The sequence below is a fragment of the Balaenoptera physalus genome (genome assembly GCF_965194825.1).
Source record: "Balaenoptera physalus genome assembly, chromosome: 6".
Lineage (NCBI taxonomy): Eukaryota > Metazoa > Chordata > Mammalia > Artiodactyla > Balaenopteridae > Balaenoptera > Balaenoptera physalus.
The window spans coordinates 53,588,985-53,614,731 of NC_138885.1; the positions used below are offsets into that span (position 1 = coordinate 53,588,985).

The 25,747-nt window shown below is 42.1% G+C and overlaps 1 protein-coding gene and 1 pseudogene across 4 annotated transcripts in view; one reads left to right on the forward strand and one right to left on the reverse strand.

Annotated features, from left to right (window-relative positions):
• TANC1 (tetratricopeptide repeat, ankyrin repeat and coiled-coil containing 1) overlaps nt 1-25,747 on the forward strand; it is a 237,416-nt gene that overhangs the window by 14,740 nt on the left and 196,929 nt on the right. The window lies entirely within an intron of this gene.
• Nucleotides 19,497-21,501, reverse strand: LOC309662366 (heterogeneous nuclear ribonucleoprotein R pseudogene; annotated as a pseudogene). Its single transcript has one exon. The product of its transcript is annotated as a heterogeneous nuclear ribonucleoprotein R pseudogene (transcript).

Below are 25,747 nucleotides of genomic sequence, written 5' to 3' on the forward strand. Positions count from 1 at the left end.
CTTTTTTTTTTTTTTTTTTTTTAAATAGATGATTCTGTTTTTTTTTTAACCTTTTTTTTGGGGGGGTTTATTTATTTATTTAATTTATTTATTTATGGCTGTGTTGGGTCTTCGTTTCTGTGCGAGGACTTTCTCCAGTTGCGGCAAGCGGGGGCCACTGTTCATCGCGGTGCGCAGGCCTCTCACTATCGCGGCCTCTCTTGTTGCGGAGCACAGGCTCCAGACGCGCAGGCTCAGTAATTGTTGCTCACGGGCCTAGTTGCTCCACGGCATGTGGGATCTTCCCAGACCAGGGCTCGAACCCGCATCCCCTGCATTGGCAGGCAGATTCTCAACCACTGCGCCACCGGGGAAGCCCTGGTCTTTTAATTTTAATGTCTTTTAATTTTACTTCTATCACAGAGCTTTTGAGAGCTCCTTAAACAGCATGATGCTGATCTCTGGTGAAAAGCAATACCTAGGAAAATTGCTTGTTTTTAGGAACTTATGTACATTCATATTTAATTCTGCTAAGGATGCTTTTTAGTTATTTGGATTAATACTCAAAAGTAGCAAGCCCTCAAAATTAGGTTTGTTTTTGCCTTTTAAGTGGACCTTTGGCAAGAAATTTCTAGTGAAATTAGTTTCTGAGTATTTTTCTTGCTCTTGAAAAATAGGTTGGAGGAGGGAACCTGGGATGTAGAGAGTGAGGAATAATACCATGGGGTTCTTGGTTTGCCTGGGTGTGGCCTAGGTTGTCACAGACGAAAAAGTCACTGAATGGGGATCTGATGTACAGCATGGCGACTATAATTAACAGTACTATATTATAGATTTGAAAGTTGTCAAGAAAGTAGATTTTAAATGTTATCACCACACACAGACGCAAGTGGTAATTATGTGAGGGGATGCAGGTATGAACTAACCTTAATGTGGTAATCATTTTGCAATACTATATATGTGTGTCAAATCATCATGTTGTATGCCTTAAACTTACATACATATCAATGATATCTCAATAAAGCTGGAAAAAAAAAGTCACTGAAAGGGACTCAACTCTTTGAAATCTGGGTTTTAAACCCAATCAACCCGCTGGTTATTACACTATTTGCTTGTTATTAGTCCTGACCCCAGCCTGGATCCCTCTCCCCTTCTTCTCTGTCAGTTGGGTCTTTTTTTTTTTTCCTATTGAGATAGAATTGACATGTAACATTATATTAGTTTGAGGTGTGCAACATAATGATCCAGCATTTGTAGACGCTGTGAAATGATCACCACAGTAAGTCTAGTTAACATGCATCACCACACATAGCTACAGTTTTTTTTCGCTTGTAAGGAGAACTTTTAAGATGCATTATTCTCTTGACAACTTTCAAATATACAATACAGTATCATTAACTATAGTCACCATGCTGTACATTATATCCCCAGGACTTATTTCATAACTACGAGTTTTACCTTTTGGCCACCTTCACTGACTTCCCCCCCTTCCCTCCCCCCAGAGCCCCTCCACCCCCTACCCCTGTCTTATCTTTTTTTGGTACATGAGACTTTGAAGCCAGACAGACTGGGTTCAAGTCCCAGCTCAGCCCCTTAACATCAGTGTGACCCTGGGCGGATTACCTAGCCTCCCTGAGCTTGTTTTCTGTGACTTTGGAATGCTGGTACTTTTGAAGGTTGTTTTGGGAATTGAGTGACATGGGTCCAAACACCTGGACCTAAACCCAGCCATACTCCCTAACCGTGGGAGGGAGGGTGAGGAGTGGAGATGTGCTTCAGTCAGCACACGGCAAGTGCCTACTCACTACACTGGGCAGTATATTCAGGGCTGACTGCACAGTGCGTTACTTTACAGCCCTTACCTACCTTATTCCACCTTTCCTCCAGAGTCAGGAGGCATTCTTGTTTGGGTGTAGCTGATGATAGGCGAGAAAGGTTTTTGGTTTTTGTTTTCAGCCTGTGTGTCTTTTTTGCTGGTGTCTGGTTACCCTTGGGATAAGTTTTGCTTCTTTGTCTCCCCTAGTGAACAGGGTTTGGGTTCATTGACTGCTGCTGATTGGTTCATATTTCTCCTGTGTGGGAGGGGAGGAGCTGCCTCCTCTGGTTTTCCCACCTTTCCTAAATGCCATTTACTACTTCCTGTGTTAATTAGGGGGCTTCTCAGTTGCCTTTCCTTAGTCCCCATCCTGGTGGAGGGAACGGGAGGGGGTCCACTTGCACTCTGGTTGATTTCTTCAGTCACTGGATAGATGCCAGTGAGCCCTTAACTTTGTGCCAGTTCTGTGGTAAGTGCTTATTCTTAAATTACCTACTTTCATTTTCTTTTCTTTTTTAATTAATTAATTAATTAATTAATTAATTAATTAATTAATGGCTGTGTTGGGTCTGTTTCTGTGTGAGGTCATTTTCTTAAAGACCTTAAGAGGAAGTAGGTATTCTTACGCTGCCCAGTTTGGAGGGTCTGCATCCGGCCCCAGGTCTCATAGCAGGTTAACAGGACCCTGGTACCTACTCCTGCAGTGCTGCCCTTCTGTCCCACCTCTTGCCCATGATAAGTGTAGCTATCTGTCAGTGCAGAACCAGTCAACTTTTAAATCCTTTAGGAGTGCTCGTGCAAAGGTCAGTTTTAGTAAGTGGTCTGGAGACTTAGATGGTGCAGTGTTGGGGAGTGGGGAGAAATTTGGGACAAACTAGCAGTGCTCACAGGGAGAGCAAGCTGGTGGAATTAAGTAGGGATATTGCAGTTGCTTAAGTCTGCTTGTTCTCATTTTGAATGGCTCCTGAAAGACTCAGCCTGGGTGTGCTTAGTGCATATTTGTGGATTCTATAGACAAGATTTACTTGTTCATAACCCTTTTGTTGTTTTGCCATTTTAGTCCTACATTATAGATTGCTTTTGGCTGACTTCTTTTGGAGGGGGGAACCACAGTGCCCTTAGATTATCCACAATGTTAATTAACATTTCCTACCCTTAGGGACTGCTCATTTGACCTCTTCACTTAATTTCCAGCATCCAAACATGTAGAAGAAGAGCATAATGGAGAGATCAGTGATTCTGGAGTAAAGTAGACTTTGTTTCAAATTTCAGTTCTACATTAATGCCCTTGGACAAATTTCTTAACTTCAGGGCCCTCAGTTTCTTCATCTGTAAAATGGGGATCATTGTACCCAGTGAGAAATAATGTTCGTACAGTACATCTTGGTAGGGCTTGGTACCTACCAAGCCCTCTTACCAAGGTAAGAGGTGTTCAGAAGTTTCCTTATTCATTTCAGCTTGATTCAACGGGTATTAAATACAGTTAGTGTGCTAGACTTTGTACTAAACTCCAGCAGTTACAGAGCTCAGTAAGAGGTGGTTTCTGTCCTGGGGAGCTTAAATTCTAGTGGTCAGGGCTGATGCATATACATTCATCGTGAGGCGGTTAGGTGCCAAGACCCAGGCTAAGGCAGGAACCGAGCACAGGAGCATTTCCTCTGCCTTGAGGGCTGGGAAATCCTTTCCTTCCTGAAGGAGGTTATGCCCAAGCCCTGACTTAAAGGACTGAGTAAGAATTAACCAAGCAAAGGAATGTGGGATGGGTTGCAGCCAAAGCAACAGCATAAGCAATGGATGGACGGAGTATCTGGGAGAAGTGTATGCAGCCTGGGTTTGGCTGGAAGCAGGAAGTACAGGGAAAGGAGCCCCGAGAGCCTGGTGTCTGTGAAGGTGCTGGTGGGCCTGGTATGCTGGCTGAAGGGCTTATTAGAAGACATAAAATTTGCTAGGATGGAGAATCCAATGTAAGGGAAAAGAATTATGTAAATAGTGGTTGCTAGTTTTGTCAGACATTTTCATAGTGTAGAGTCTGATAAATTCTGGTGTGCCCATACAGTAAAGTGATCTGCAGATGTTAAAAGAATGAGGTAGGTTTATTTGTGCTCTTAAGGAAAAACTTACAAGAATATTACTAAATGAAAAAAAAATGCATTGGGCATCTTTGGAAGTGTATATGTATTAATAAGCGACTACTTATTGCCTGTGGGAGGGAGCTGGGGGGCTGGGATAGACGACAGTCTTGCATTTTACTGCAGACCCTCTTGTACTGTTTGGCCATTTCCCCACATGCACGCATTTCTTTAAAAAAAAGAAAATACTGTAAAGAAATGACTGACGCTGTACATTATCAGGTGAGCTGGAAACCAAGTGGCAGAGTGTAAAAATAACTTGTGTTAGTGCACTGTAATGCCATTATGTGGAATGTTAGATTATTTCATGCTCTGACAGTAATACCATTCATGGGGGGTTTTAGAGCGTCCCACTTTCACATACATTATTTCAGTCAGAATTAATCACTTCCATCTGTGCTCTCCTAGCAATTAAAATATTTTAAGAATTATAAATGTTAAATGACGCTCTGTAAAGTTTGGGAAAGGGGAGAAAAGAATATTATTTGTTTAATGCAACATCCATGACTTTATTCCCTTGCTTTCTTTGCATATGCCTTTGTAAAAAATATAATTGTAACTAAAATATACATTTACTTAGAGGCTTTTCTGTTCAATGTGACTTCATGCGTTTTCCCAGGTGTTGTGTCATTGTTCTCCTTGCCTTTTTGGATGGCTGCTATTTTGTGGTACACTGTGACTCATTTACCCGTGGCCCCTTGAATCACTCACGCTCCTGTGTGCTCTCCTAGCTGTGCTGGTTTTCTGGGTTGATGTTCATCTTTCCTAGACCCTTGGAGCTGGGGTGGCCTCTTGTCACCAGTGCAGGGCATAGGGAAAGTGCTATTTTTGAAGGAATGGAGGTTCCTTTTGGGCTTTGCAGCAGCATTTTGAGATAGAGATGGTAGGTATGGGTAGTTTACAGCCAAGGAAAGAGACTCGGTAAGCAGTCTTCCCAGAGTCACACAGCAGCTACCTGTAAGTGGCTGAATTCAACCTTGAATTCAGTTCTCCTAACCCCAGCCCAGCAGTCTTTCTACTGATCATGAAATCAGAATTTTCAGCAGGTTTTGCTGGGGGAAGAGATGGTTGGGTTCCATTGAGAGTAAGTGAGTGAACAGGTTTTTGACCTTTGCAAGAAATTTAATTGCTCTACTGTGTGTTCTGGTGATGGGTGAACTGGGTTCAAACCCCAGTAGCATCTTTGACACAGTGTATGGCCTTGGGCAAGTTACTTAACATATCTGGGCATTAGTTTCCCATCAGTTAGACTGCTGGATGGGGGACCTACCTCCACAGGGTTATCCTAATACACATAAACCTTTTAAGATGGCACCTGGCACAGGGTAGGAGCTCACTAAATGCTAATAGAACTTTTTTTCCTGATGGTTTGATGAAAAAGAATAATACCAGTGTTGGTAAGGGTGATAGGGAAATGAGTATTGTCATACAGTGTTGGTAGAATAAATGGGGACATCTCTTCTGGAGGGTAACCTGTCAGTGTGCTAATTTAAAGCATGACAACTCTTTGACCCAGAAATTCCAGCACCGGAAATTTATACTAAGGAAATAATTGTACAAACACGTAAAGTTATATAGATTTTCATTGCAGTACTGCTTAATAGCAAAAAATAAGTGGGAAAACCAAATGTTTACCTCAAAAGGAGCTTGGTGAAAACTTGGTCACCCATACAATGGAATAACGAGCCCTTTTGTACATGGTGAGGGGGGAGCTGAGTGGAGTGGTGTGGAAAGATGTCTTCTGTCTACTGTTAAGTTGAAAAATAGACCACAGAATAGTATGTATGCTGTAATCACATTTATGCTTTTTTTTTTTCCCTTCAAAGTATGTATTATGTAACTGTTTGACACATTTAAGGGTCTACTATGTACAGGTTCTAAGCTGGGCCCCTTTAAATGTGTTTGTGTACATAGAAAACAAGTGTGGAAGATCTTTGGTTGGTAGGGTTGACAGTTTTCCTTGGTTAAAAAATTACTTTATACCATATTTTTCATTATTTGTTACTTTTACAATCTGTATTTAAAAAAAAAAAATCTTCAAAAAAATAAGAACATCAGCATTTCCTTTCTCTCCACTTCCAAATTTCAACCCTTAAGCTTTCTTGTTAATTAAAAAAATTAATTACTAAAGTTTTATTCTGGTTTGACTAAAGAGAAGACATTGTCTTTTGTCCTGAATTGCTTTTACTCTGTAACAAATAGCATTTGAGTGCTTCCTGTGTGAATGAATATGCTAAGGTTTGGCAGTGATACTCCAAACATCTACAGTGTGTATTTGACAGTGTCACTCCAAAGCATTTAAAGAGAGCTTAAGAAATTAAATCATTTTAATATGGAAAACTTTTCAGGTGGTTTGGGCAAAGTAACTCTCGTGTACCTGACATACTTGGTTTTAACCTTCTAGGGGGGTTTCTATCTCAGGACAACAGAGATTAAACTATCAATGGGTCCTAACCTTTTATATTTCATATTTCATGGTTTATAGATCACAGAATAGAACTTTTGTTTTGCAATTAATGGTAGAAGGAGAACCTCTTTGTGGGGAGGGGAGAGTAAGTGGAAGGGGAGGAGAAGTGATATAGAGAGGAAGAGGATAATATATTTTAGAATACAAACTAGATTAGTCCTCATTGAGAATAAAAAAGGTCAATCTTGATGTTCATGTCTCAATTTGAGATCTTCATATTGCAAAAAAGTTCAGTTTTTAATATTTTAGACATGCCATCATTTAAAAAAAATTTACAACTTGTAATCAAGTTGATTTCTTTGTGGGCTTTGTAATATTGATATTATTTTGCTAAATCATAAGTGGTTAACTTTATTGCATTGGGGCTTGAAAATATGCTTTAGATTTTTAAATTGAATTCTTGGCATCATATATGAATTATATTGTAAAATAACTATTTTGAGAAAGAACCGATCAGATATCTCTTTTTTGTAAACGAGTGATACTAAAGGTATGTTTAAGTCTGCTTTTGAGGTTTGTTGAAACACATGACACCACTCCAAGTGAAAGATGACAGGCTTGGAGCTGGATGGAGCTGAGTGTGAATTGAAGTTTTGCCATTTTCAAACTGAGTGGCCATTTACAAGACTAATCCTTGCCTTGCTGGTTGTGAAGACTAAGAGATAACTTGTGTAAAACATCTGCTGCCTTGTCTAGTTAAATGTTAACCAAATACTTGTTCCTCCTGAGCTCTTAGAATTGAGATGCGGATTCTCTGGGTGTGTGGCCCTGCGTTTGTAGAAGGTTGTCCTATAGCTCTTTCTGTGTTTACACCTGTGTGTGATCTGGTCCTGGAGGTGGCTGGCAGGTGGGCACAGTGCCTTGGAAAGTTATAACAAGCTGAAAGTTAGTCATTGTCACCATTGAACTTTTCAGTGTAATGGATGGTTACCATGTGTTTATTTGTGTTGTTCTATTTTAAAAAGCACTTTTGGGCTTCCTGGTGGTGCAGTGGTTAAGAATCTGCCTGCCAATGCAGGGGACACGGGTTCGAGCCTTGGTCTGGGAAGATCCCACGTGCCGCGGAGCAACTAAGCCCGTGCGCCACAACTACTGAGCCTGCGAGCCACAACTACTGAGCCCGTGTGCCACAACTAGAGAAAGCCCGCGTGCAGCAATGAAGACCCAACGCAGCCAAAAATAAATAAATAAAAGCACTTTTTATAGGGATAGAGTGTAAATTCCACTGTAAAAATGTTAATATTTGAAAACCCAGAGCTAGGCCCCTGTTATCAGCCACTTGAGTGTTATCCAATCTGCTATAGGCTAACCAGATCCTGTTAGGTAATCCTGCCTCACTCCCTGCAAGCCCTTTGCCAAGAGGGCGGGAAACTTTAAACGGAAGCTCCTGCTGTGGCTGTCATTTCTTAAGGTCTTCCTTGGGTTTTTATGGAATGGGATGAGAAAACTTCCAGGTGGGTGGGTAGACTTATTAATACCTGTCCCCATTCACACTGCCTCCTTCCTTCCCCCATTTAGATCTTTCCTGTCCTTGAAGGCTCTGTCCAAGCCCCACATTTCTCAGGATGCTTCCCAGACAGCTCTCCATTCCACTATTGTACTTCTGTCTGTAGTGGACGTATTAGCACAGGCACCACTGTCCTCACCTTCTTTATGTTAGTCTCAAATTATAGGTGACCTGAGGGCATCCACCAACTGTGCTTTTTGCTCCCTTTTCTTTGGTCCTTACCCGATATGGAGCTCCAGTAGATAACTCCTGATTTTGTTTCTTCTTCTTTGTCTGGTCCAACGCCTTATGTCTTGGAAGAATCCTCTGTAAAGTTTCCCATGTAGCAAACAATCTTCTCTCCTTTAATTTTAATTAAAAAAGAAGACAGAAAGGAACTTAAAAAAATAATTTTTTGGTATGTCCTTCCTTCAGTGTTTTTTCTTTGCACAGACGTACATGTATATGATAGATGTGTTAAATGATATGCTGTCCTTTTTATTGCATGGTTTGCCGTTTTTAGATACACATAAGGTACATATTATCTCATATTAGTATGTATTTAACAAGTGATTTCTAATGATTGCATGTAATTCATATTCCAGCCTATAGGTATAATATAATTTTATATTTTATAATATAGTATAATTTAAAACTATTTACTTATTATTGAATTTTAAATAACACTGCAATGAACATTCTTCCTCTAAAGTTTTATTCTCTAGCAGTTAAACTGTTACAGTCAATTTAGCATAGTAGTTTTAAAAAATATATTCGTAGAATCTGTTCATTTTATTAGTATTTGAGTAATCACTGTGGTTCAGGATTATTATAGGTGTTGTGGGATACACTCAGATATAAGTACTAAAGTACTAAGGATAAAATAAAACAGGTATACCAATAGAAAGTGATGTCCAGTATTTAAATAGACTATTTATTTAGATTGGCACTAAGGAACTTATGCAGACAACCTGTGTCCATCAGTGGATGATGGATATTAAAAATGTGATATATATACACAATAGAATAATATTCAGCCTTAAAAAACGAAGGAAATTCTGTTATTTGCGGGAACACGGGCAAACCTGGAGGGCATTATGCTAAGTGAAATAAGCTAGATAGAGAAAAACACTGCATGGTATCATTGATATGTGGAATCATTAAAAAAAAGAAAAGAAAAAAGGTTGAGCTTGTAGAATGAGACTAGAAAAGTGGTTGGTGGGGACGAGGGAAATAGAGTTTGCTAGAAGGGTACAGACTTTCAGTTATAAGATGAATAAGGTCTGAGGATCCAGTGGCGACTATAGTTGACAACACTGTATTATATAATTGAAATTTGCTAAGAGAGCAGAACTTACATGTTCTCACCAAAAAAAAAAAAGTAAATATGTGAGATGATAGGTGTGTTAATTAACTTGGGTGGGGGGGACTCCTTTCACAATGTGTATGTACATCAAAACATGACCTTGTGTACTGTAACTATCTTACATAATTCTGTCAATTATACCTCAATAAAGCAGGAAAAGAAAAAGAACTTTAGGTAAGAAATGTATACAAATTAAAAACAAAAAACTGGAGGGTGTGTGGGTGTGTGTCCCAGGGTGAATGCAGACTTTGGCAGAAGAATCTCCCTGTATTACGATTGTATGGCATAACCTCACTGAAGGGGGTGAGGACAAAAAGGCATAACCCTAAGTAACTTTGGAAAATGGTGTTTTGACTAGACACTGTAAGGCTAAAGACAAAACAAGCAGTACATCAACAATGTACTCTAGTTGGTAAGGTGGTTTCTCATGGGAGTACAGGTTAACAATTCTGAAATGTATTCAGGGGTCAAACAAATATAAATGGATAGTGGGAGGTGGAGCCAGATTTCCCACTGTTGGAGAGATAATTTACAGATAAGCAAGGGCAGAAGGCTGCCGGGTACCATGCAGTACTGGATTAGAGTTGGAGACATCACTGTGAACTCAGTATGAACCTATGTTTAGCTTCATGTAGATAGGTGAGTATGCATACGTGGGTCAGTATACATACATGTATTTTCTAGATCTGTTCACTGAGAGGGCTTGGAAACAATGACACCCCAGTAGCCACAGTATACCCAGGTCTTGGTTTCTAAATACCATTCTTCAGTAAAAGTAATCAGGACTTCTTGGAAAAATGGATAATTATAGGTCTAGAGCATCTTGTATTACCAGAAAATAAGGAAATGCTCAAAAAACAAAGGCTGGGGCATGCCAAAGGACATAGGAGCCAACCTCAAAGAGCTCCTAATAGCCAAAGCTGGAACAACTTGAGCAACAAAATAAATAGAGCGGTACTGCATTGTAACCCAAAGATTAAAGTAAATATACATAAGCTATGTAGGGAAAAGAGGTGTCCTCATTATAGAAGAATTCCAAATGGTTTATTTAGATACTTACCCCTTCAGGAGCGGGGGCTTCATTTCCCCCAGCTCTTGAGTGTGGGCTGAAATTAGTGACTTGCTTTTAAGGAATAGATATTATAGAAAGAATGAAAAGGGAAATTTACAGTCGAGAAAACTCATAAACACTACCTTAACCAAATAATCAAGGTTGATATCACCAGTGGTCATGCTGAGAGCATGCACCCTTAATATGATGTGATGAGAAAGACAACTTATCTCCATGGTTCCCGCTTCAGAACCCATCACCCCAGTCTAACTGTGAGAAGAAACATCAGACAAATCCGAATTGAGGGATATAATACACAGTACCTGCCCAGTATTCTTCAAAACCATCAAGGTTATGAAAAACAAGGGAAGACTGAGAAAGTGTGACAGACCAGAGGAGACTAGGGAGATAGGATGAGTAATTTGCAAAGTGGGATCCTGGATATGGATCCTGGAATGGAAAGAGGACATCAGTGGGAAAGCTGGTGAAACACAAATGAAGTCTGGAATTCAGTTAATTTTTTAGAAAGGCACTAAAAACATTTCCCTCCAACATTTAATTAAGAAAACACTCAAACGCCAAAGAGAAGTTGAAAGAAATGTATAGTGAACGTACCCACCACCTAGATTCTACAATTAGGATTTTGTGGTCTTTGCTTTATTACATACCTACCTATCGACCCACCTTATTCTTACAAGTATTTCAGAGTAAGCTGTAACGATCAGTACGTGTAACCCCCCTCTTCCACAACAACAACAAAAACCCAAAACCTGTTTAAAATGTAATTTTTGCCAAGGTTGTGGTCTGTCGCCTACCAGGCACTCACAGTTAACATTATGTCTGTGGTTGTGCTCTGTGGAGAACAGAGGCGGATGAAAAGTTGGGAGGTTATAGGTTACGTATGCACTTTCAGAGGAGATCACGGATGTGTGTGATTCGGGGACCATGCTTGACTGAAGTAGACCTGTGCTAGCGGGCACTGGGGTGTTGGGGGGCGGTCTGTGAGCATCCAGGAATAGCAGCTGGTTTCCTGCCACGTGTTTTCAATACCTCAAGTGGTGTTAACCAATGTGGGAAGCTTTCAGGGGCTGGAAGGAATGGCACGTCTGGACTGGGACAGTTGTATAACGCCTGAGCATTTATGTGGGGAGAGCCCAAGGCCGCCCTCCCCATGCCATTCTCCCCTCCCCTCTGGTCCCTGGGAAAATAAATAGAGCGGGAAGAGAGAGGCTTTTGCTCTGGATGGGGTAGGAGGACTGATCAGCTCATCAATCAGGAGAGTGTGTAATTATGCGGAAAGGACAGAAATCACTCCCTGAAAACCACAGACTTGGGGATTTGCCCAGAAGAGAACCTTACAGCTGCTAACAGTAACCCTATTCAGCTTGGGTGCATAATGATTTAAAAACTAATCAGGAACCAAGGCCAGAGCTGGGGACAAACACAAATATCTTGTTGACAGAGCAAACGTCTAGATTTTGTCGGATAGGAAGTTGCTGAGGAAGGTCAGAGTGATGTAATGGTGTGCGCCAAGCTTTCATCCTGAAACAGATGGGCCCCTGAGGTACCATCTGCAGTGCCCCGGGGCCGTTTGAAATCACTTCCTATAAATTAAATCGTCGTAAGTTAGTATCAAGAAATTAGTATGGAAGCCATACCTGAAGTGAAACTAGACAAAGGAAGGAAATTTCCACTGGAGTTACTTGCTTCCTCTTCCTTCCTTGCCCTACAATAGACCCAAGACTTATAATTTTGGTCAACTCTCTTGTTTAGTACTTGAATCTCATTGCCTCTCCCAAATAGCCGTCCAAAGTAAACTTCCCTTTCCCTTCTTAAGCACGGACAACTGTACTTATCCCTACCTAAGCCAGTGTCAGCTGGATATTTTTCATAAACTGTCTTGCTATTTTAGGTTTTCTCTTTTGGTTGAGGAGGAAGTAGTGTTTTGTTTCTGGTTCTTTCCTTCATCAAAGGAATATTTGTTCTGGGCAGGCAGGGAGAAGGGACGCTTCTCAGTCTAGATCAGAGGAAGAAAATATATGGCATCATATGTAAGTGACTGATCACAAATCTTAATTGGTGGTGTTTCTAATAAAACATTTAATAAAACACTTCAGAGCAGAAAGCAGGATCTGTTGCCCTTATCCTTTGATTTATTCAGCAGTTATTGCTACCGCTATGTGCCAGGCACTGAGAATGTGCAATGGACCATGTACCTCTGTCTCAGGGAGAGACAGAGTCAGAAGAAATGGCAATGTGAAGTTTGTTGAGGTGTGTGTGGAATACTACAGGAGTCGGAGGAGTGTGGGGAGACTTCTTGGAGGAGGTGATTTTTGAGCAGCATCTTAAGGGAGTAGCGAGGTGAGGTGGCAGTTGGGTGGAGGGGACACAAGCTGAGGTGTGGAAGGTAAACAGTGGGGAACAAAGTAGGTAAGTGTGAGGTAGGTGGAGCGCAGGAGGGTGTTTGTAGCCGAGGCCGGTGGAAAGGTTGATTGGGAATAGGAGTGAAGAGGAAAGGCCAGGGGAGGTGCCTGTGGATACATTGGTGGGTAAAGAACAGGGGCAGGAAATTGGGATGTTAGCATAGCAAGCCTGCTTTTTTGGGTTTCTGGGTGAAATGGGAGGAAAACTAGAGCAGGGTTGAGGAGAGTGGTGATCAAAGTTTGAGATAGTTGTTTGGGGAATGGGAGGGGCTTTTTTAGGATACCGGGAGCCTTTTTGGGTAGAGATATTCAAGTGTAGTGGCGTGTCTCCATGTGAGGTGCCACTTCTCTTTGGGGACTTTTAGGCCTAGGGCATAGGTGTGGAGAAGCTGAGTAGTGGTGTGGACTCCCATTGATGTGGCCAGAGAAGAGGGGTGCAGAGCATCGAGGGTGCTGGCGAGGGGGGTGGGTCAGAAGATCACCCTCAGTGAAGAAAGAGGCACACCCAGGGACACTGGAGAACAAGTACCCTGGGGACGAGGGGGTGTGAGAGCTGGAGAGACAGAAGGTTGTGGTCACCAGCAAGAGCAATGAATTGTGCCCTCTGACTCTAAGTTGTGGCCCTGGGAATGGCGTGGACTCTAGTCCACTAGAGTCCAAGGATCAGAGGCTCAAGTGCAGTGACGGTGATAGTAACTGTGTCACGTCCTAATGCTGTGTGCTAGGCACTGCTCTCAGTGCTGTGAACTGTTAATTCAACAACTTCATGATGAAGTATTATTATTCCCATTAATAGGTGAGGCAACTAAGCCCAGAGAGGTTAAGGTGTGACTCAATGTCACACAGTTAATAATTGATGGATTCCAATCCAGGTTGTAAAAATACCTCCTCCGCCCCCCAACCCATCTGCTCTCATTCATTCCTTTGGGAGCTGACTGGTGGCTGAAGAGATGATTGTGAACTGAGCCCCTCCCCTTTTGCCTGGTGAACGAGGAGAAGTTACCAAAAATAGGTAGGTGACAGCTGAGAATTGGGGTGGAGGGTGGTATGACTGTGAGTCGTGAGCGCCTCAAAGGAGGATGAATTTTTTACATGGGATTGGAAGAGAAGCCCTCCACCAGCACCTCCCAGTAGAGAGAGGCCCTGTCCAAGGCGGGGAAGGGGGGATGGGGAGTGAGTGTTTAATGGATACAGAGTTTTAGTTTGGGAAGCTGAGAAAGTTCTGGAGATGGATGGTGGTGAAGGTTGCACAACAGTGTGAATGTACTTAGTGCCACTGAAGTGTACACTTAAAAATGGCTAAAATGGTGAAGTTCATGTTGTGTTTATTTTACCACCATGAAAAATAAAAAGGTGCGGGGGCGAGAAAATGATCATCGCTACCATTTATGATTTTCCTGGTACAAAATGGGCACTTATTTCATATTTGAAAGTGTGCGGGGATTTTGCTAAATGCTTTATGTGTATGTTTCATTTAATCCTCACTTTCCGAGATAGGTAAACCCTGCTGTACTGATGATGAATCTCAGGTTTGAAGACATTAAACATCTCCCATCCGGAAAACGGCAGAGGCTGGGCACTGCCAGATCCCCTGACTCTAAAACCCTTGCCAGTAATCCCTAGGGAATTTAACAATGGAAAGAAGGTTCCAGAGACTGGGTGGAGAGGGAGAGGGAAGGGGTCATAGGTAGAGGGAGGACTGGAATAGGGAAAATGCTGGATGAGGAAAGGAAGGGGGGGATGGGAGAGAGGACCATGGGGATGAGACGTCGGATGCAGGGATGCAAGGACTTGCATGTCCAGATCAGGCATGAGCTGTGATGGAACTGATGGGCAGTCCAGGTAACCCTGACCTGGTCTCAGGAGGGGGTTGGGGGCTACAGAGAAGCATAAGGGCCCAGTGTCGGGGGAGGTACCTGCCATCTATAGACAGTCTTGTAGGCAGCAGGTTCTTCCCAGATTGGGACCTGCGGTGGGAGGAGCTGGAGATACGGACAGTACAGAGTTGGGGCTCCGCCCGTACCCCCGTTCTCATCCCCTACCTCCCTCCATTCCTCCCTTCCTCCCTCCCTTCCTCCCTTCCTCCCTCCATTCCTCCCTTCCTCCCTTCCTTCCTTCCTTCCTTCTTTCCTATTGCCTGTTGAGTCTAAGTCTGCAACCTGATGTTGAATTTCAGTGCATGAATTTGGGGAGGAGGAGGCTGCGGGGGTGAGGAAGATTGGCTGTGTTTCTGATGCTGACAGAGCAAATACCAAGGGTGAGGTCAAATCATGGCCAACTACCTGGCCGACCAGCAAACTGCAAAGATTGTGCTGCAGATTTTTTTTCTTTTTAACAGAATAGGGTGAAACATATATATTAAGAAATAGATTTTACCTGGCTCCTCAGGAAGTGTTTGAGGTTGTAACCTAAACAGCTAAGGCGCATCCTGTCTTCAGTGGTGGCCGGTGGCATTTGTGACCTTCACCCCGACCCCGCCCCGGGTGGAGATGCGGGGCCTGACTCAGATATTTGGATTTAGCCAGGTGTTTGCGAAGTGATCTAAGCTGTTTATAAGGGAAGTGCTCTCCTGAGAGTTCCTGTTATCGTTTTACTTCACGTGTTTACTTTGGATTCAGCAGAATTCATTTATTCTCCTGCTGGTGGTTTTAGATTCTGTGCTGAAAGACAGGCTGCTTTCTGTGCATGGTGACCGTGGCAAGCATGGCCTGTGATTATATAATAATTTTGAATAAGTAAAGAGATGTTCTCATGGCAGGTCTTGTAAGGGCAGCCTGGAAGCTGACATCATGAGGGATTAAGTTGCACTGCAGTGAAAATTTGCAGCTGTCAGAGGTGCAGCAGCACATCAGCTATAACCTCCAGGTGTAAATAGACCTTCATCAGCATCATTGAAAAGTTCTGGGAGGACCCAAAGCACAGTGGGATGCTGTCCATCAAAAGTCCTTTGCAGAATCCTGTTCCTGGCAGTGATATGTTTTGTCCCCAGTAGTTGGCTGGATCTATAGCACTTTACAACAATTCTTTTCAAGGAAAGGTAGAGTTTATATGCTTGCTGGTACCAAATTTTGATGAATTATTTTACTTTTCTGCCCTTTTTCTCTTGCTAAGAAACATTTGGGGGCTAGGTAAAATAAGGCAAATGGGAATTTATTTTAACATGAAAGTAGGACTAAGATAACGATAACTAAGGTGATCCTTAGTTTTGAGGAATAATGATGACTGACATGATGTGCAGTTATCTTCTGGGCCAGGTGCCATCCGGATATTACCTAATCGGCTTCTTGAGAACATGATCTTGTCTTTTGTTCACAGACGTATCCCCCAGCCCAGAATGGTGTCTGGCACAGGGGAGGCACTGCAATGAATGAACTCAATGCAGATAAGGATTCTGCATCACAGGGTAGTTAAGTTGCCTGCCCAAGGCCACACCATTAATAACTGGGATTCCTTGACAATAGGTAGATGAAGAAAGTGAAAGGCACAGAGAATAATGATTGGTCTTCAGAACTCTTTCACTGAAAATATTATTTACTATGGTTTTAGAGGTGTCTTGAGTTTTCCAAAAGAAAATTTCTCCATCTATTAAAATATACTAATTTTTATAATTAATTTTATTAAAAATAAATATGACATAATTTTATAATTATAATATTATGAGGATTAAATGAGAAAGAAGTTAGAACAGTGCCTATGCTTTGTAAAGCGCCATATGTGTGAAAATTTGCCTTGGGTGTCATTTATCTTTTAAAGGATGTTTGATCATTTACTTGGTTTTAATTTTGAAGTAAAGATAAAATTTTTCTTTAACTATGGAGACTGTCTTTAAGAGTACACCTGAATGAGAAAATATAATTCAGAGATATAATAGGAAAGCCAAGAGTGAGGTCTGATTTTAGTAATGAGAATATTGTTACCATCTAAATACTACATGAGGGGCTTCCCTGGTGGCACAGTGGTTAAGAATCCGCCTGCCAATGCAGGAGTCACGGGTTCTAGCCCTGGTCAGGGAAGATCCCACATGCTGCAGAGCAACTAAGTCCGTGCGCCACAACTACTGAAGCCCATGCACCTAGAGCCCATGCTCTGCAACAAGAGAAGCCACCACAGTGAGAAGCCCGCGCACCACAATGAAGAGTAGCCCCCTCTTGCCGCAACTAGAGAAAGACTGAGTGCAGCAACAAAGACCCAATGCAGCCAAAAATAAATAAATAAAATAAATAAATTTTTAAAAATAAATAAATACTACATGAATACACAATATTTTCTTAGCCAAACAACTAGAATACAGCATTTTAGTAGGAATTGTCCTTAGAGCACCAAGAAGTGTATTATAAGAAAGTGTTACTCTTTAGCGCAATAGCCTAAACTTTTTTTTTTGGCTGCGTTGGGTCTTTGTTGCTGCGTGCGGGCTTTCTCTAGTTGCGGTGAGCAGGGGCTACTTTTTGTTATGGTGCGCGGGCTTCTCATTGTGGTGGCCTCTCTTGTTGCGGAGCATGGGCTCTAGGCTCATGGGCTTCAGTAGTTGTGGCACGCGGTCTTGGTAGTTGTGGCTTGCGCGCTCTAGAGCACAGGCCACAGTAGTTGTGGCGCACGAGCTTAGTTGCTCCGCGGCATGTGGGATATTCCCGGACCAGGGCTCGAACCCGTGTCCCCTGCATTGGCAGGCGGATTCTTAACCACTGCGCCACCAGGGAAGCCCAGCCGAAACATTTTTGACCTGGCAGTTCTATCAGTAAAATACTTTCTGTTCATATCTGCAACATCTGTATATTTATGAATTATAATATTATTAAATCCACAAAAATAGAAATAAAAGAATGAGACAAGTAAACATGATTAGACATTCTAATACCTTTTTTCTATATCCAAGAGATCATCTTGCACCTTCTACTTTTGGTCTGGTTTAGAAAGACTGAAAGTCGTCTAGAAGAGAAAGCACATAGCTTTTTTTGAAAGAGGGCTTGCTAGATTTTTGGAGTGGTAGGTGGATGAGATATTGACAGAGAGGTACACTGTCAGGCAGATTGCGTGTAGGATGTTTTGAGGGGTAAACCAGAAAGCTATCCCTGGCCATCTGCTAGAAATGTTGGTGAGGTGGTCACAAACCAAACTCCTAAGGATTAAAGTATCCCCATTAGATTGGTCACATCACTTCCCCATAGTGGATTATGCTGGGCATGCTGGACTAGAGGAAAAAATATAGTTCATACGCAAGGTTTGCAAAATTGCTTTTAAATTTGAAAGGTATTTCAGCTCTTTGAAGGGAACAGACTTGAATGGAGCGGTAAGGAAGGCAAGTTAATCATTTAGAAGTGAGAAAGTGGAAATAATGTTACTGAACACAAGTTCCTGTGCCCGAGGCACAGTGAGGCCAAACAAACCAAAACATCAGAGTTTGGAGCAGAGAAGGGTTTACCATAGGGCTGAGCAAGGAGCACAGATGGCTCACACTCAAAACCCCAGAACCCCTAGATGGTTTTTGAGGAAAAGTTTTTATAGGCAAAATTTGGGGTGAGGGTTGCACTGTTGTTTCTTGACTCCTCCGCCTTTGTTTCTGCATCCCCTCCCTTCCCTGATAAGCAGCTGTTTAAATCTGCCCCTTGGAACTCAGGGAAGGTCAAGGAGGCTGAATGAAGCCTATTTCCTGCAAACAAGAAACTGGGGACGTGGAAAGGATTTGTACCAGGGAGGGCCCCGCAGGGTCCTGCTCCATTTCAGTAAGATGAAGTCATTGGATTTGACCTTGGCAGGACGGATGGGTGGATAGAGAGGTAGTGAGGAGGGGACTGATCACCACGCAGTCCCCAGGAGAGACCTGTGTGGAGGCTGCCTTAGTCTTTGGAAGGGCAGGAGCAGAGCATAGAGTTGGGGCCCTTTTTGTCGTTATTGTGGAATATTTCAGGTAAATTAGTCTTAGTTTCCTCACACATTAACACTTTCTAAGATTGTCAAATACTTTACCTGTTTCTGGACTTAAAAGATCGTGTGAAGGGAGAGTATCAAGTTAACAAACTGTTGCTTGCTTACCTGGGGGAGGGTGCTGTAATATGGCTCCAAGGTAGAGCTCATCAGCCTGGCACCTCAGACCAACAGGTGGTGATGAATATGAATTTAATAGGATGGTGGTTGGGGTGGACTGGTCATCTGTGATTTTCTGTTGATCTCTGGGACTGGGTTTAACTACTGGGATAAACTGGGAATTTCACACAGACTTAGAATTCAAAATTACTGGGTTTTTTTGTTTTTGTTTTTGTTTTGAATAAATTTTTGAGTTTTATTGAAATCTTACATGAACAAGAAATTGGAAGTACAATCACATCAAAGAACAAATTGTCACGGCTTTGACGTTTAAGCCAAACAAAAATTTTGTAGGGCAGATTTCAAAAAGGTGTGAAGTTATAACAATTTAAAAACACAGTTGACCTACTTCTAGGAATGCAAAACATACAATCATAGGTTATTTTCAATGCAAGAAAACTTAAATTTGTTTGCTTTAATTTCTTAAAACTACTAAGACAAAGCACTAGCTTGTATTTTTATTTACAGCATACTCCATACTGCTAGGTAATCTCTCCCGAATCCGAAAAATGAAGCTGTCCAAAACCAAAGGTTCTGCAAAATCATGATTTAACAGTGTGCTCAGCTTGTTTTGAAGCTACAATGAAGCCTGAAAGGATAAAAGCGTTGTAACGCCCAGAATAAGGGAACTCTGCAAGCCCAATAATGTCCAAGAGCATTTATGAAAAGAGGAAAAAATAAAAAGACTTGAGTATATGCACAATAGTGATTTCTTCAGCCCAATACAAATGGCAGCAAATTGCTACTTAAAGATGAAACAGATAAGCCAGTTTTTTTTTTGAAGGGTGTAGATCTAGAGCCAATCGTATCTTGCCAGTATCATTTTCAAGCCCTCACTTGTCTATTTCCACTGTTGCCCATAAGTATCCTGATAAAATTCCTGGTTGTCATTATTGTAACCATAGTTACCAGAATAGTCACCACCTTGCTGAAGCGGCTGTTGAGCGATGGGCTGGGAACCCCAGTTCTGTTGGTTGTTGGTCTGACGGCACTTGGAATCAGGTTGGTGGTACCCATCTGCCTTTCTCTTGCCTCCTACATTGCCCCCACGGTTGCCCCGAGATCCACGGGCACCACGGCCTCTCTGCTGTTGTGCAGGACCCCCTCTGCCACCCCTAGAGCCTCTTGGTGGTCCCAAAGGTTCCCCCCTTTGTGAATAGCCAGCTCTACCTCTTGGAGGTGGTGCTTCCCGCCCCCTTGGTGGTGGTGGAGCACCTCGCCCTCCCCTTCCTCCTCCTCCTCCTCTTACTGCATAGCCATCATCATAGCCGTAGTAGGGATCTTCATAGCCTCCACGATAGTCGTGATAATCATAACCATAGCAATCATCATAGTGATCTTCATAGCCATAGTAATCTGGAGGGTAGCCATATCCACCTCTCCCCCGACCACGACCCCGACCTCTAATTGGAGGTGGCATACGAGGAGGAGGGTGATAGTAATAATCTTCATACGCAGTGCTTCTGGAGGCCTGTCTAGCAGCTTGGTGCTCTTTCCTTTTCTTGTCTGGTGGCTTGGCTGAGACTATTTCAATTTCTTCCCCTTCTATTTCTTTGCCATTCATTTCATCCGTGGCCTTAACAGCGGCTCCTCTGTCTTCGAAATGAACAAATGCATAATCTTTCAACTTCTTCACTCTTTCAAGTCTTCCGAATTCAGAAAACGACTTTTCCAATATTTCTTCTGTCACTGTAGTAGCCAAGTTTCTCACAAATAAAACTTTCACCTTAGCCACGACTTCTGGATCTGGTTCTTCCACAGGGTCAGCCCATTCAGCTGTAACTGCATTTCCCCGTACTTTTACTTTTCCACTCATCAGCCGGCGTCTGCCTTGTGCTGCTGACTTGTGACCCTCATACTCAAGGAAGCAGAACCCCCGATTCTTCTTTGTCATCGGGTTGATGATAGAGAATAACGTCCACCAAACCCTCTGTGACTTTACTGAATTCTTCCAGAGTGTTTTCTTTAGTCTTATTCTTCGGAATTGATCCAACAAAAAGCCTGTTGTTTGCCACAGAAATGCACACTCCAAGGTGTTTACCAGGGCGAATTTCATAGCTGTCACACAGTTTAACAGCTTCCTGTGCAAGCTTCCTTTTCACAGAAGGTGATAAATGCATCCCCTCTGTTGTGACCAGACAGTGGATGCATCATAAGACGTAGATCCCAAATGGGACCAGCCTTTTCAAAAAGGGGCACCAACTCATCCTCATATAAATCTCTTGGTATTTTACCTACAAAGACTTCTGTTCCAATTCCAGGTTGCATGCCAGAGTACACACTGTCTGGTGGAGGACCACCATACTTCCTCTGTCCTGTGGTTACATCCAGGGTATAACCAGTCCTCTCAAGCAAGGCCTTGACCTTTGCTTCATCGGGTCCCTTTGTAGACTCTTGCACCTTGCTCCCCTGTTTCTCCCTTTGCCTGTAGGTCTTCATAACTCCACATAAAAATGCACTTTTGTTCTGAACATGTGATAAGTCACTTTCCTTGAACTGCTGTAGTACAGACAGAGCTCCTTCTTCATTAAATTCCCTGAGAGCATCAATGGCTCTTTCATCAAGATCGACATAAGCTACCAATCCAGGGCAGAGCTGGAGCCGGCGGCCGGGCCCGTGAGAATCAGCGCGAGGCGCTTTGAAAACGACTAGAAATGGCGCGCGCGCCACCCCCTGCCCCCCCAAAACTACTGTTTTTTGAAGAACTAAAAGCAGACTGGAGAAGTACCTGATGGGTTGCCCAAAGCTTCATTTTCATTTGAGAATGCGCAAAACTGTGTACTTAGTACTGAATGGAAAGTGGAATTTGATAGCCTTTCAACAGTGATGCAATTTATTGATTACCCACAAGTAAAATACTTGAGTGCTATTCGAGTATTTTCAGCGGAAGCATTTCACAAGAGAGAGAAAAAGGCCTCTTCTGGAAATAGGTGGGCCAGATGTTAAAGAACCAGAGGAAAAAGCAAATATGGGCCCTTGGTGGGTACCTTCCATTCATTCCCTTAGGAACTTCCTTGAAAGATGGGATAGATAGAGGGACCTAGTCTTTGGCAGCATTCAGCTCTGGAGAAGTTTTCTTAAATGGTAGTTATAATATCATTCAGAAAACACAGTAAATATTCCTGTCCTTAATTTTATATAAAAAAAAGCTTAGTCACGTGCATAAATTATTGGTTGATGTGTTTGTGGCTTAGATGGAGAATTTGAGAAACTGTGATAATAGGCAAATACTTAGAAATGACAGAAATAGATTCAGAAACTGATAAAATAAGGATTTTGGGTTGCTGGGAGCCATTGAGAAAAGTGACCTCACTCAAAGAGGGAATCAAGGAAGAGTTAGGCTGATTCCAGAAACATGACTCATTAGGGGAATGCAGCCGTGCCCTTCCCTGCTCTTTCAATGAAAAGGCGTGGGAGCGTCCGGTGGTGGGCCTGGCCTAAGGGCAGGCATGCCCATAAACCCTGTGAGTCTTCCTCTCCGTCCTTTGTACAGTAAAGGAAGATCCAGTACTAACACGTGGCTCTGGTGTACAGATTGTAATCCACCAAATCCTATTTCAAGAGTGTGGGAAGGGAATAACATTCAGAAATAAGTGTTTAGAGAAATGAATGAAAAGCTTTAGATTTTTTTTCTCTGAGTGACCTTTGGGTTGCAATTTCCTCATCTAAAAGTAAAAGAAAGGTTTATTGGAATAATCTCCTAAAGCCCCTTCTGATTCTCAATGAGTGTGTCCGTTCTGAAGAGATGAGCCTGGGAGATGACATTTATTTAACACTACCTACTATGTACATTCCAGGTGCTTTATGTACAAGTTCCTTTAATCCTCATTATTTCGGTCACTCTATAAATTACACCCACAAGGTAGGGATATCACTATTCCCGTTTTATAAATGAGTGTGAGTAATATGGGTAAGTTCACTCAGCTACCTCTAATCACTGGCTGAGCTGGAAAACAGCGAGAAATGGTCATAATAATAGTAACAGTGATTCGTTGTCAGTTTTGAATGAAATGGAAAAAAGTCAGCGTTTTCGGTTTTAGAGTTGTTCTATTGTCTCACAGGTTACTAGAAGCAAAATAAACTTTTTAAAGAGAGTAAGATCTCAAAGTCTATCCCTTAAACAAGAAAACTCATTCTTTGTATTGTTGGGATTTGAGGGAGGGGCGCTAAATGACACCCCACTTTTTCCTGTCAATCTGAGTTCTGAACGAGCTCTCATAGAGACAGGAGAAAGACAACATCAGGAATTCAAATTGTATCTTTTTTTTTTTTTTTTACTGATGGAACTAATATTGGAGAGTGTGTCTTAAATGTATGTCAATAGTAGGCTTCCTAACCTGAGCCCCACAGTAGTCAGACTTGTCTGGCTGTTCACGTGGTGCTGGACCATCAGGATTTCCCCACGCAGAGGCCTGTCCCCATAGAGCCAGGATGTTTAAGAAGACTTAGATGTGTGCCTCCAGAGAGTAGCTTGGCATCCAGGAAGCAGAAGATGGGAGGGGCTGCGTCCCCATCCCCAGTTTCTGTTCCCAGACTTCAAGGATGAGATATTTCACTAGGCCTTCTAGGAAGAGGTGAGTGTAGGGCCAGGATGGTAAGCTAGAAAGAAGCCTGCTCTCCACCTAAAAGGAGCCAGGAACCAGGCACATACCCCCCTTCCCTGAGCCCCACCCCCCAGTAATGAACGCCATTCTGTTTCCCAAGGCCAACAACATTCTGGATAAATTTTTTTCTACTTGAGATACTGGCTTTTGTGAAAGTGAAATTGGATTTAAAAACAAAACAAAAACCCCCAGACCATATTGTTGCTGAGGCCAATGCTGCTGCTGTTTGCATTTTAGTAGATGTCAAAGTAAAACATTCTGGCTTATATTATTCACTCGATGTTCTAAGAAAGTCACTGTAACTGATTGTGCTAATAGTAATGTCTTTTCAGAAGCTGAATTCAAACACGTGCCTTTGGAACTTTAAAATACCTTAGTACTTATAGGCTTTTTTTTTTTTTTTTTTTTTTGGAGATGGTAAATAGCTTGAAAACTTCAGGTAAACAAAAACTGCCCCTTTCCATATGGCTGTTGAAGTCCCTGCCGTGCCAGAGACCCAGTGTTAAAGTTGCTCTCTCCCCTCCCATGCTATTTTTTCCTAAGAGGAATGGAAGATGTTCAGACTGAAAATTATTGTGGGCAAAACTGGCTTGTCATTTTCTAAAGTAACATTTTTATTCAACAAGTAAAACAAATTTGCCCAACTAAATTATTCATAGGAATTACAAAACTTGTCATTTAGAGTGGATGTTGGGATATTCAGGTCATTTAGAAGGCTGTGGTTAAAAATAAAATGACCTAAATATATAGCTCTACTTTTTTTTTTTTTTTTAAGGGAAGTTTAAGCTTTTAATTTTTTTTGACATTGGTCCTAATTCTGTTTCTGTTGGGAATGTAACTAGCTACTCGTTCAGTGTTCTAAATAAAGACAATTCCTTCTTCTCTTCTTGTTGGTTGTTTCTCATAGTATAATATATGGCTGTTTTTTAGTCAAGTTGTGTAAGTTCTGGATCCTTTTTGATGCATGAGGATGTACATGTGAGTGCCGGAGAAACTGGAGAAATGGCAAGCAAATGACTCCTCCAAGGAAAATTGAAGACAGTTCATTAACTGTTCTGATCACTCGTTTTGCACTTGAAAAGAAGGCGCATTTGCAATGTGAACTTGTCCCAATCTGCTTTGGGGCAGTAACTGGAGCATAAAATGTTGAAAATCAATTATGTATTTAGGGAGGTAAAACAGGCTGACACATTGAAGGCATATTATGTTCTGTTTGGTGGACAAAAGCAGGGCAGTGACGTCATATTCCTGCAGTAAAATTGTGTCCCAAGGGGGTGAGACACAGAGGATAACACATCTTTATGTATCCAGACTTCACAGAATATGAGAGTATTTATGCTGTATTTGCCATTTGTCCTGGGAAAAAATCCTGTCTTAAAACTGACTCTGCTTTTTTGGTGGTGAGCTGATAAGTATAGAATTTGCTTTTTAAAAAATACATTCTTGGCCCTGATTTATAGTGGTGTGGTCAATTTGCAACGCACTGTACATTCCTGTGCCAATTAGGAGAGGGTAGAAAGAGTTTTAGATTTCTTCTGTAACCCACTGTGCCTTAGAGTGCTGACTGCTACGTAGCCATTTGTAGATTTGCAAGATACTTGCATGGGTGTTGTCTTATGTTCACTTGATAGGAAAGGTCCCTGAGGACTGGGTTGTGTTGAATCAGAGGTCGTATGTGTTGGTAAATAGTTGTATTAGTTGGCTAAGGCTGCCGTAACAAAGTCCCACAAACTAGGTGGCTTAAACAACAGAAATTTATTGTCTCAGAGTTCTGGAGGTTGGAAGTCCAAGATCAAGGTGTTGGCTCGGTGCATGTGACCACCTAGAGGGGTGGTATAGGGAGGGTGAGAGGGAGCCGCAAGAGGGAGGAGATATGGGGATATATGTATATGTATAGCTGATTCACTTTGTTATAAAGCAGAAACTAACACACCATTGTAAAGCAATGATACTCCAATAAAGATGTTTAAAAAAAAAAAAGATCAAGGTGTTGGCAGGGTTGGTTCCTTCTGAAACCTGAGAGGGAAGGATGTGTATTAGGTTCCCCTCCTTGGCTTATAACTGTCTTCTCATCATCTTCTCTCTATACATCGTCTGTCTCTGTTTCCAAATTTCCCCTTTTTATAAGGACACTAGTCATATTAGATTAGGGCCCCCCAAGGGTCTCCTTTAACTTGATTATTTCTGTATAAAGACCCTGTCTTCAAATACAGTCACATTCACTTAACTGGGAGTTAAATCTTCAACAAGAATTTCGGGGGGACACAACTCAGCGCATAACAGCAGCAGATCTGGGGTCATACTCTCTTTTTGTCTTCTAATTCAACAACTCTCCCAGCCCTGTT